General features: G+C 39.4%; 1 long non-coding RNA gene across 2 annotated transcripts in view; it reads right to left on the bottom strand.

Annotated features, from left to right (window-relative positions):
- Positions 1-13,362, bottom strand: part of LOC148107406 (uncharacterized) — a 36,308-nt gene extending 22,946 nt beyond the window's left edge. For both annotated transcript variants that reach the window (XR_015722469.1, XR_015722470.1), the window contains exon 1: positions 13,210-13,362. This is a non-coding gene — a long non-coding RNA (uncharacterized LOC148107406). The remainder of the gene's footprint in view (positions 1-13,209) is intronic.
- Positions 13,363-13,699: the final 337 nt, after the last annotated feature.

Below are 13,699 nucleotides of genomic sequence, written 5' to 3'. Positions count from 1 at the left end.
TTCTTAGAAACATACAAACTACCAAGATGGAATCACGAAGAAAAATGAAGTGTGAACAGACCAAGTGCTAGTAAAGAAATTGTATCAATAATCAAAAATCCGCCCCCTCCAAAAAAAAAAAAAAAAAAAAAGCCCAGAAATGGTAAATTTTACCAAACATTTAAGAACTGGTGTCAGTCCTTCTCAAACTCTTCCAAAAAACTAAGAGGAGGAAACACTCCCAAATTCATGTGACAAGGCCAGCATTATACCAAAGCCAGAAAAGGACACTATCAGAAGAGAAAGCTATAGACCAATAACCCAGATAAATATAGATGCAAAAATTCTCAATAAAATACTAGCAAACAGAATTCAGAAGCACATTAAAAGGATCACCCACAATGAACAATTGGGGTTTTCACCTGAGATACAAGGATGATTCAGCATATGCAAATCAACTGATGTGGTTTGTCACATTAACAGAATGAAAGAAAAAAATTAGATGATCATCTCAGTAGATGCAGAAAAAGCATTTAACAAAATTCAGCATCTGTTTATGATAAAAACTGTTAACAAATTAGGTACAGAAGGAACATACTTCAACAAAATAAACACCATATATGATAAGCCCACAGTTAACAACATACTCAATGGTGAAGAGGCTGAAAGTGTTTCCTCTAAGACAGGAACAAGAGAAGGGTGCCCATTCTCACCACTCCTAGTCAATACAGTATTAAAAGTCCTTACCAGAACAATCAGACAAGAAACGAAAGGCAACAAAATTGGAAAGGAAGAAGTAAAACTGTCTCTGTTTGCAGACAACATGATATTATATACAGAAAATCCTAAGGACTACACACACACACACACACACACACAAACTGGTATAACTAACCAACAAATCTGGAAAACTGAAGGATACAAAATTAAAATGCAAAATCAACAGCATTTGTATACATTTACAACAAATTACCTGAAAAGGAAATAAAACAAATCCCATTTACAATAGCAAGAAAGGCAATAAAATCCCTAGGAATAAACTTAACTTAGAAGGTGAAAGACCCCTACTTCAAAAGCTATAAGACATTAATGAAAGAAATCATAGAAGACACAAATAAGTGGAAAAGTAATCCATGTTCATGGACTGGAAGAATTAATATCGTTAAACTGTCAATACGCTATCTAACGATCCAATGCAATTCCTATCAAGATTACAATGGCATTTTTTTAGAGTATATAAAAAACAGTCCTAAAATTTATATGGAACTACCAAAGAACCCAAATAGCCAAAGCTATCCTAAGAAAGAAGAACAAAAATGGAAAGCATCACACTTTTCGATTTCAAGCACCGCATAAAAACACACAAATAGATCAACAGAACTGAAGCAAGAGCCCAGAAATAAACCCAAGCATATATGCTCAACTAATATTTGACAAGAAAGTTACAAATACTCAATGGAGAAAAGTTGATCTCTACAATAAATGGTGCTGGGAAAACTGGATATTCACATCTTTTTTTTTTTTTAAGATTTTATTTATTTATTTGACAGAGAGAGAGAGACAGGCAGGGAGAGAGGGAACACAAGCAGGGGGAGCGGGAGAGAAAGAAACAGGCTCCCAGCGGAGCAGGGAGCCTGATGTGGGGCTCGATCCCAGAATGCTGGGATCACGCCCTGAGCCAAAGGCAGACGCTTAACGACTGCACGACCCAGGTGCCCCTGGATATTCACATCTTAAAGAATGGAACTAGACCACTCACAAAAATTAACTCAAAATGCATTAAAAATTTTAATGTAAGACCTGAAACCATTCAATTCCTACAAGAAAACACAGGGAAAACGCTCCCTGACATGGATCTTGGCAATGTTGTAGATATGACACCCAAAGCACAAGCCATAAAATAAAAAAAATTTTTTTAAATGGGACTACATCAAATTCTAAATTTATTTTCTGCACAGAAAAACAATCAACAAAGTAAAAAGACGATCTATAGAATGGGGAAAAAATATTTGCAAAGCATGTATCTGATAAGGGTCTAATATTCAAAATATGTAAATAACTCATACAATCCAGCAACAAAATCATAATAATAATCCAATTAAAAAGAGAGCAAAAGACAAGAGAGGAAAGACTGCACAGTAGGAGGATCCTGAGCTCACCACGTCCCAGACACACCAAGGCAACAACTACATGTATTACAACTCACTTTGAAAACAACCTGAACACTGGCAGAACAGATCTTCCACAGCTAAAGTCATAAAGAGAAATCCACACTGAATAGAACAGGAGAAGCAGAAACGTGGTCAGGAACCAAAACACCAACGTGGCTACCCACAAGTGGAAGGGATAGCACAAGCATGCAGGAGCAAGGGGACCAGGCCCCACACCAGCCCGGGGGAGGTGCATTGAGAAGATGAGTCCCCATGACACCTGGTTTTGAAAATCAGTAGGTATTCACTCCTGGAGCTTTAAAAATCAACAGGGCTTAACTCCAGGAGAACTGGAGGGCTGTAGGAAACCAAGTCTCTGCTCTTAGAGAGCCAGCATATAGTCTCACTCAGCATGAGACCCGGCACAGAAGTAGCAATTTGCAAAGTGCATAGGTTATTCGTAAAGGAGATTTACTGACTAATTTTAGGACATGTGCCAGAGGGGAAGGGAACTGCAGGAACTTTCTTTAAGAACAGAAGTACTGGTGGGCACCATTTTTCTTATCCTCCTTCATCCTAGATAGCTGGACATTTGCAGGAACCAGTTCTCACCCTCTCCATCTACCTTGCTAATACCACTTGCCAGGCCCCAGCATTCCCCTGTGGACTGCTCACACCATAAGCCCACCCAGACAGGTGTCCCTCCAAAGTGTCTCCCATGCCACCACACCCAATGGACAGCCTGACTCAGGACTGACCACCCCCACAAAGCAACTGCCACCCCACAACACCCGGTGGGCACTCCCAGCGAAACAAGTTGCCAAATCAACCCCTGCCTTGAGGAGTGGGGGAGCTCACCCCACACACAAGCATGCCAGCATTAGCTACAGCCAGGCCTCTCAGCCAGGTGTGCCAGAAGCAAACAATGCCCAGCAGCACCCCCACAGTAGCTACAACAAGAGCTAATCTCGCAAACAGCTATGGAGGGGGCAGGCACTGCCCATGAGTGCACCCACAGCAATAGGGGCAGATCACTGCAGACAGCCAGGCTGAGGGTCAGCCCTGCCCACCAGCACACCCACAGAAGTGCTGCAGAGCTTCTCAGCTAGCCACAGAGGGGAAAAACTCTACCCACCAGTGGGCCTGCAGCAGTCACAGCTCAGCCACAATAGGAGGGCACACACAGCCCACCCAGGGGACACCCCAGGAGCACCTGGTTCTAGCGGTCTGAGAAGACTGCGATACCTTCCACATAAGGCCACTACTTTCAAGACCAGAAGATGGAGCTGACTTACCTAATACATAGGAAAAAATGCAGAGTCAGACAAAATGAGGACACAGAGGGATTTGTTCCAAACACAAGAGAAAACGACAGAAAAAAAGCTGAATGGGATGGAGATACACCAAATACCTGATAAAGAGCTGAAAGTGATAGTCATAAAGATACTCACCATACCTGAGAGAAAAGTGGATGAACTCGGTGAAAATTTCAACAAAGACATAGAAAATATAAAAAAGAATCAGAGCTGAAGAATATAATTACTGAAATGAAAAACACACTAAAGAGAATCAACAGATTAGAGGAGACAGAAGAAGGGATTAGCAATCTGACAGACAGGGTAGTGGAGAGCACCCATGCTGAACAGCCAAAGGAAAAACTTTTAAAAATTAGGATATGTTAAGGGACCTCTGTGATGACATCAAGCATAATAACATTCACATTATAAGGGTCCCAGAAGAAGAAAAAAGGGGGCAGAAAACTTACTTGAAGAAATAATACCTGAAACCTTCCCTAACCTGGAGTACGAAACAGACATTCATGTCCAGGAAGCACAAAAAGCCCCTAACAAGAGGAACCCAAGGAGGTCCACACCAAGACACATAATAATTAAAATGGCAAAAGGTAATGATTAAGAGAAAAATTTAAAAGCAGCAAGAGAAAAAGAAAACAATTACATATGAGGAAAACCCATAAGGCTATTAGTTCATTTTTCAGCAGAAACTTTATAACCCAAAGGGCACTAGTGACATGATACATTCAAAGTGCTGAGAGGGGGGAAAAAAAAAAAAAAACCTACAACCAAGAAAAATCTACCCAGTAAGATTATCATTCAGAAATGGAGAGACAGAGAGTTTCCCAGATAAATAAAAGTTAAAGGAGTTAACCATCACCAAACCAGCCTTACAAGACATATTAAGAGAATTCTTTAAGTGGAAAGAAAAGGCCATATTAGAAGAAAATTAAGAAAGGAAAAAATTTCACAGCTAAAAACAAACATTCTGTAAACATAGTAAATTAATTACTTATAAAGTCAGTAGAGAGATTAAAACATAAAAATAGTAAATCAACTTTATCTGTAAAAATTAGTGGAGGGATACGCAATACAAAAAGATGTAAGATACGATATCATATACATAAAACGTGGAGGGGAGAGTAAAATTCAGTCTTTCAGAACGGGTTGTGAACCTAAGTGACTAACAACTTAATACAGACTGCTATATTCATAGGATATTAGCTATGAACTCAATGGTAATCAAAAATCAAAAACCTGGAGTAGATACACAAAAATAAAGAGAAGGAATCCAAGCATAACACTAAAGCAAGCCATCAAACCACAAGGGAAGAGAGCAAGAGAAGAAAAGAACTGAGAAAAACCACAAAAAGAACCAGAGAACAATTTTTAAAATGGCAAGTAAGTGCATCCCTATCAATAATTACTTTAAATGTAAACGGACTAAGGGCTCCAAACAAAAGACACAGAATGACTGATTGGATAAAAAACAAAATGCATCTGTGGGGCGCCCAGGTGGCTCAGTAGGTTGAGTGTCTGCCTTCAGCTCAGGTCATGATCCCACGGTCCTGGGGTCGAGCCCCACATCGGGCTCCCTGCTCAGTGGGGAGCCTGCTTCTCCCTCTCCCCACTGCTTGTGCTCTCTCACTCATTCTCTCTCTCTCTCTCTCAAATAAAAAAGTTAAAAAAAAAAAATGCATCTGTATGCTGCCTACAAGAGACTCACTTCAGACCTGAAGACACAGACTGAAAGTGAAGGAATGAACAAAAAAATATTCCATGCAAATGGAAGCAGAAAAAAGCCAGGGCAGCAATACTTCTATCAGACAAAACAGACTTTTATGAAAGGCTGTAGCAAGAACAGGGGGTATTAAATAATGGTTAAAGTATCAATCCAAGAAGAGGACATAACAATTGTAAATATCTATGCATCCAACATAGGAGCATCTAATTACATAAAGCAAATATTAAAAAACATAAAAAGAGAAATTGACAGTAATATAGTAATAGGAGGAGATTTAATACCCTAATACTTTACATCAAAGTCTAGATCATCCAAACAGAAAATCAATAAGGAGACAATGTCTCTGAACAACACATTAGACCAGGTGGAACTAACAGATACATACACAACATTCTGTCAAATACAGCAGAATACATATTCTTTTCAAGTGCCCAAAGAACATTTTCCATGACAGATCACATGTTAGCCCACAAATCAAGTCTTGATACACTTAAGAAGACTGACATCAGGGGCACCTGGGTGGCTCAGTCAGTTGAGCATCCAACTCTTGGTTTCAGCTCAGTATCAGATCTCAGTATCATGGGATTGAGCCCTGCATCAGGCTCCACGCTGGGCGTAGAGTATGCTTAAGATTCTCTCTCTCCCTCTCTCTCTGCCCCTCCCCTAGGCTCTTGTGCGTGCGCTCGCTCTCTCTCTCTCTCTCAAATAAATAAAATCTTAAAAAAAAAAAAAAGACTACAATCAGATCAAGGATCTTTCTGACCACAATGGTATGCAACTAGAAATAAATTACAAGAAAAAAACTGGAAAAAAACACAAACACATCGAGGCTAAACAACATGTTACTAAACAACCAATGAGTTAAACAAAAAATCAAAAAGGAAATAAAAGAAAATACATGGAGACAAATGTATACACAAGGATTCATAATCTTTGAGATACAGTGAAAGCAGTTCTAAGAGGGAAGTTTATAGTGATACAGGCCCACCTTAGGAAACAAGAAAAATATCAAAGAATCTAACCTTACAAATAAAGGAACGAAAAAAAGAACAAACAAGACCCAAAGTTAGTAGAAGGGAGGAAATAATGAAGATCAAAGCAGGAATAAATGAAATAGAGACTAAGAAGACAATGGAAAAGATCAATGAAATAAGAGCTGCTTCTTTGAAAAAATAAAAACACTAACAAACCTTTACTCAGACTTACCGAGAAAAGAGACAGGACTCAAACATATAAAATCAGAAATGAAGGAAGAGAAATAACAATTGACACCACAAAAACACAAAGAGTTATAATACTAAAAAAAAAAAAAAGTATATGCCAATAAATTGGACAACCTACAAGAAATGGACAAATTCCTAGAAACATACAATCTTCCAAGACGGAATCAAGAAGAAATACAAACTCTGAACAGACCAATTACTAGTTAACAAAATTGAACTGGTAATCAAAAAAACTCCCAACAAACCAAAGTCTGGGACCAGATAGCTTTACAGGTGAATTCTACCAAACACTGAAAGAAAATTAATACCTACTCTTCTCAAACTATTCCCAAAAAATAGAAGAGAAAGAAAAACTTCCAAATTCATTCTATGAGGCATTACTCAAGATACCAAACCAAAGGAAGACATGACAAAAAAAGAAAATCACAAGCTAATATCCCTGATGAACATAGATGCAAAAATCTCACCAAAATATTAGTGAGGTATTCAACAATGTACATTAAAAGGATCATTCACCACCAAGTGGGATTTACTCCAGGACGCAAGTGTGGTTCCATATTTGCAAATCAATGTGATACATCACATTAACAAGAGAAAGGATAAAAATCATATGATCATCTCAACAGCTGTAGGAAAAGCATTTGAAAAACTACAAATCCATTCTTGATAAAAATCTCAACAAGAGAGAACATACCTCAATATAATAAAGGTGCTATATGAAAACCCACAGCTAACATCATATACTCATTGATGAAAAACTAAAAGTGCTTCCTCTAAGATCAGGAACCAGAACAGGATACCCACTCTCACCACTTTTACCCAACATAGTGCTGGAAGTCCTGGCTGCAGCAATCAGACGAGAAATAAAAGGCAGACAAATTGGGAAGGAAAAAATAAAACTGTCACTACTTACAGATGACACACTAGATAGAACTTTAAAGACCCACCAAAAAACTATTAGAACTAATAAATGAATTCTGTAAACTTGCAGAATACAAAATCAATATACAGAAATGGTTGCACTTCTATACACTACTAATGAAGTAGCAGAAAGGGAAATTAAGAAAACAATCCCATCTACGACTGCACCAGAAAAATAAAATACCTAGGAATAAACTTAACCAAGAAGGTGAAAGACCTGTACTCTGAGAACTGTAAGACACTGATGAAAGAAACTGAAGATGACACAAACAAATGGGAAGACATACAATGCTCTTGGCCTGGCGGAATTAGTATTATTAAAATATCCATACTACCCAAAGCAATATACAGATTCAATGTAATCCCTTTCGAAATAACTATAGCATTTTTCACAGAAGTAGAACAAATAATCCTAAAATTCATTTGGAACCACAAAAGACCTCAAATAGCCAAAGCAATCTTGAGAAAGAACAACAAAGCTGGAAACAGCACAAACCCACAATTCAAGTTATACAACAAAGCAGTAGTAATCAAAAGAGTATAGTACTAGCAAAAAGAAAAAGAAAAAAACAGACACATAGATCAGAACAGGACACAGAGCCCAGAAATAAGCCCACACTTACATGGTCAGTTAATCCACAACAAAAGCAAGAACACACAATGGGAAAAAAGAGTCTTTTTGATAAACGGTGTTGGGAAAACGGGACAGCTACACGTAAAAGAATGAAACTGAAACATTTTCTTATACCATATACAAAAATAAACTGAAAAATGCATGAAAGATGTAAATGTGAGATCTGAAACCTTAAAACTTCTAAAAGAAGTCAGAGGCAGTCACCTCTTGGACACCAGCCTTAGCAACATATTAATGGATATATCTCCTGAGGAAAAGGTAAACAAAAGCAGAAATAAACTATTGGGACTATCACAAAACAAAAAGCTTCTGCACAGTGTAGGAAAGCACGAACAAAATGAAAAGGTAACCTACTTAATGGGAGAAGGTATTTGTAAATGATATATTCAACAAGGGGTTAATATTCAAAATATACAAAAAACTTATACAACTAAGGCCAAGAAAATAAACAAACAAAAAAAAACAATCTGCAAAATGGGCAGAAGACCTGAATAGACATTTTTCCAAGGAAGACATCCAGATGGCCAATAGACACGTGAAAAGATACTCAACATCATTCATCATCATGGAAATGCAAATCAAAAACCACAATGAAATATCTCCTCATTCCAGTAAACATGAGTAGTATCAAAAAGACAAGAAATAAAGTGTTGATGAGGATGTGCAGCAAAGAGAACCCTTGTACACTGTTGGTGGGACTGCAAACTGATGCAATCACTCTGGAAAACAGTACAGAAGCTCCTCAAACAATTAAAAATAGAAACACCACAGATCCAGTAATTCCACTTCTGTGTATTTACCCAAAGAAAATGTAAACACTAATTTAAAAAGATATATGCATCCCTATGTTTATTACAGCATTCTTTACAATAGCCAAGATATGGAAGCAACCCAAGTGACCATGACTAGACGAATGGATAAGGAAGACGTGGTACATACATATACAATGGAATATCACCCAGCCATTAAAAAAAAAAAATGAAATCTTGCTATTTACGATAACATAGATAGACCTAGAGGGTACTAGGCTAAGTGAAGTAAGTCAGACAAATACCATATGGTTTCACTTCTTTATGCAGAATCTAAAAAACAAAACAAAACAAACAAACAACCAAGCACAAAAATATAAAAATAGACTCATAAATATATTGAATAAATTGGTTGCCAGAGGGGAGAGGGTGGGAGGATAGGCAAAACAGGGGAAGGGGATTAAGAGGTACAAACTTCCAGTTATAAAAACAGTATGTCATGGGGTTTCAAAGTACAGCATAAGGTATATAGATATATTCAACAATATTGTCATAACTTCGTATGGTGACAGATGGTAAGTACCCTAATGTCGCGAGCACTTCATAATGTTTGAATTGTTGAATCATTATGTTGCACACCTGGAACTAGTGTGTCAACTGTACTTCAGTTATTAAAAAACAAAAAGTGGGCAACAGAAAAGACATTTTTCCAAAAGCGATATACGAATGGCCAACAGGTACATGAAAAGATGCTCAACGTCTCTGTCATTAGGCAGATGCAAATCAAAACCATGAGAAGATGCCACCTCACACCTGTGTGAATGTCCTTCATCAAAAAGACAACAGATACTGAGGATGTGGAGCAAAGGGGACTCTTGTGCACTGCACTTGGGATTGAAAACTAGTACAGCCACTCTGGAAAGTACTATGGAGAATCCTCAAAAAACCAAAAACTGAACTACTCTTTGACCCAGCACTTCCACCTCTGGGAATACAGTTGCCTCTTGAACAACACAGGTGTGAACTATGTGAGTCCACTTATATGTGGATTTGTTTCAATAAATATCTGTACAGTACTGTAAAAGTATTTTCTCTTATGATTTTCTTAACATTTTCTTCTCTCTAGCTTACTTTATTGTAAAAATACAGTATATAATACACATAACATGCAAAATATATGTTAATCAACTGTTTATGTTATTAGTAAGGCTTCCGGTCAGCAGGAGACTATTCGTAGTTAAGTTTTGGGGGAGTCAAAACTTACACACAGATTTTTTACTGTGGGGGGGGGGTGGCACCCCAACCCTAGCATTGTTCATGGGTCAACTGTATATACAAAGAAAAGGAAAACACTAATTCAAAAAGATAGCTGCATCCTTACGTTCACAACAGCATTATTTATAAGAGGTAAGACATGGAAATAACCTAAGCATCCACCCATGGAGAAATGGATAAGGAAGTTGTGATATATATACATAATGGAATATTATTCACCATTAAAAAAAAAACTAGAAAATCCTGTCTTTTGTGACAACATGGATGGACGCTAAGGACATGACGCTAACTGAAATAAGTCAGATAGTCAAATACCATATGATCTCACTTATGTGTAGAATCAAAAACAAAACAAAACAAAAAACCCAAAGTGATAGAAAAAGAGACTAGACTTGTGGTTACCCAAGGTGGGAGGGTTGGGGGTAGGGACTGGAGGAATTGGAGGAGGATGGTCAAAAGATACAAACCTCCAGTTATAAGATAAATAAGTACTAGGGATGTCACGTACAACACGACAGCTAGAGCTAACACTGCTATGTAATACGTAGGAAAGTTTTTAAGAGAATAAATCCTGAGTTCTCTCACAAAGAAAAAGATTTTTTTCTTTTTTTAGCTTTTCTTTTTTTTTTTAAGTTTTTTCTTTCTTTTTTTTTTCCTAGCCTTTTCTTTTTATTATACCTAAAAGAGATGATGGATGCTAACTAAACCTATTGTGGTCACTACACAATAAATGTAAGTCAAACCACGATGCTCTACACTTGTAAATGACACATGTCAATTATATCTCAATAAAACTGAGGTGGGGGAGGGGAGAATGTGATAAATATATAATATACACATATACAATTACAACTGTCCAGTTTAAAATTTGGATCATTTATTAATTACAGTGTGCTATGAATTTGGAAACACTGATCTAAAGCAATGTCTTCCAAATTATATTCCACAGACACTGACGTGCAAGATAATCTATGGGGGAAAAAAACAAGGTTTGGTAGCCAAGAACCTGTAAAGAATGCTGTTAATTCTATCCTCCCTTTGGAAATTCACAACGCACATGAACATACAAAAAGCTCTGAGAAGTCTCCATACCCTGCAGCAAAGACCCACCTTGGTTTAATCCAGTGTTTATTAAATTGGGCATTCATTCTTGAAACTTTGTATCACATAATTCCTATTAACCTGAGAGGCAATATACCCCTAGCCTGATGGAGAAGACACTACTGCCTGTGTTTGGACCCTGGATGGCTCTGCCATTTAGTAACTAGTATTTTCTTCATCGACAAAACGGGGATGGTAATAACAATACCTACCTACATGCAAACCATGAGGGGTTTGTAAGTGTTGATTAACAACCAGCAGAAACAGTGCTCTAAGTGTTAGTGGGAGAGTGTTTTGGGAAACACTGGTACAGAAACTAACCTGTTAGTGTTCGGGGGCGGGGGGGGGGGGGCTCCTGTCTAAGAGAAGATTACAGACTACTTGGACAGAGGTATGTAATTATGACACCATTAGGGGCACCTGGGTGACATAGTCTGTTAGTGTCCAACTCTTGGTTTCAGCTCAGGTCGTGATCTCTGGGTCATGGGATCAAGCCCCACATCGGGCTCTATGCTCAGCTCAGGGTCGGCTTGGGGTTCTCTCTCCATCTGCCCCTCCCCCCACCTGAGCACGTGCTCTGTCTCTCAAACAAAAAATTAATCTTAAAAAAAAAAAGACTAGGCTCAAGGATATTGTAATAGTTCAGCTAAACAAAGAAGAAAGGAGCAGTCACACCAGAGAAAAGGAAAACAGGTTTAAGAGTACTTCAAACATAGCAAAATATCAGGTGTGACATTTACAGAAGGTTTAGGTATGGCAAAAAGGAAAAAAAAGGACATTAGGTATGTGGGATGAAAAGGCCAAAGGTGGTAGCAAAAATCCTTGAGATGGATACAAGAGGAGGAGAAGCATATTCTGGGAGGGGATTTGGGTAATTAAATGAGTTCAATTTGAGTTCATGTCAGGTTCAAATCTCTCCTGTACTTGATCTCAGGAGGTGGGGGACAGAAACAGCTCTGGGAGACTTGAATAACGGGTAGCCATTAGAGTTAGTTACAAGAATGACTGGGCTCACCCTTCGAGAGTGTCAACAGGAGGGAAAAGGGCCTCCACTAAGATGCAGGATGGGGTTTTCTCTCTCCCCTTCCCAAAAGGAGATTAGTGTGGGGACTCTGGGAAAGCCAGGCTGTGACACTACGAGGCTCCATTCCCTTCAAAACCCCATTTGCTCCCTCAGCCTTCCACCTCTCCCCACTTGATGAGAGAAGCCTGGGATTTCTATCAGGTAGGAAGGTTTTAGTCGCTTCTCCCTCTTCCACACTGGCCAGAGGATGGCCAAGCTCCACATTCATCCATGAAACTATGTCTGAAATGGCTACTTGACACAGGAAAATCTTTCATAGCTAAATTTATAAGCCCATACATTTTCATTTTCAACATTCATTATGCTCAAAACCCCTCACCCTATCCCTGATGTTCTTCATATCTTTATCCCATTCTTGGCTTAAGTGCAGCCCTGAGCTTACTCAGGAGTGAGAATGAAGTTCAGGATGGGTTAAGGGTCGGAACGTCTGAATATGCACACTACTTCGTAATAAAGAACACTTCTCTTTTTTTTTTCTTGCGATGCCCATGTCAAAGTGACTGCCTCAAAACCACCACAACAAAATTTCCTACGTGGAGCGATGACTCTTTCTATTCCCACCTGGATCCGCTGAAATCTCCAGGTAGTCTTATCTCTTCTAATTAGCTGCCTTCCCTCTCTTGCAGCTGAAAACTGAACCAAATGTACATCAGTCATGTCCCTCCCTACGTGCAAGCCTTGTTCTCTTCCTGCTGACTTACCACTTTCAAGCTAATTGCCCCAACCAAGAACAGACATCTGCTGCAGTGTGACCCTGAAAGTCCACAGGGTCACAGTTCGCAGTTTTGCACCCAGGCATCTCCCAGCCAACTGCTGGACACACAAGAGCATCACCGTTTGCCAGGACCAGGGCCCAGCCCAGGGCCTAGCATTTTGACTGCACCCGCCATCTACTATTGTTTCCACAGCAGGGAAGGGCTGCCTGCTCCAAAATGCCCCCCTTAACAAGCTTCACTCCGAAACTGAAATTTTCTGAGTGTCACACCTGTATTCCACAATTAGACGAAAGGCAAAAGAGCAATGATCCTGAAGGCGTTAAACAACAATGTTCTCTCACCTGGGAGCTTGAATGGCCGTTCGCTGAGAGGTGATTTTTAAGCGAACAGGAGAGACTGCCTAAGGAGCCTGAAAGGAGGAGAGAGGGTGCGGTCAGGGGGCTGCCCAAAGACAAACTGCTTCTACCCAACAAAAGTGACCTTCGGGACCCTGACTCCGCGCCAGGCATTGCGCTACACTGGCTCTATATCCACCATCTCATTTAATCCTCAGAATCACCCAATGAAGGAGCATTACTGCTTCCGTATTACAGGCAAGCCAACTGAGTTTCAGGTGTCTATCACCACACAGCCAGTAATGCTGCGCAGGTTTTGCTCCTTCGTTTCCCTGATAACCACGCCGGCGCACAGGTGCTACAAGCCTGGCTCGGGAGACCAAGTGTGGTTCATTCCCACTGCCCCCGGACGTGCCCTGGCGGCTCTGGCGGCTACCAAGGCACAGTCAGCTGTCAAATGCAACGGAACAGTGTGCTGATATATTGGGGGGCAGAA

Source organism: Ursus americanus, chromosome 31 (assembly GCF_024610735.1).
Source record: "Ursus americanus isolate L20-20 chromosome 31, mUrsAme1.1.p, whole genome shotgun sequence".
NCBI classification, from domain to species: Eukaryota; Metazoa; Chordata; class Mammalia; order Carnivora; family Ursidae; genus Ursus; species Ursus americanus.
This window is presented reverse-complemented; position numbering and strand designations above follow the sequence as displayed.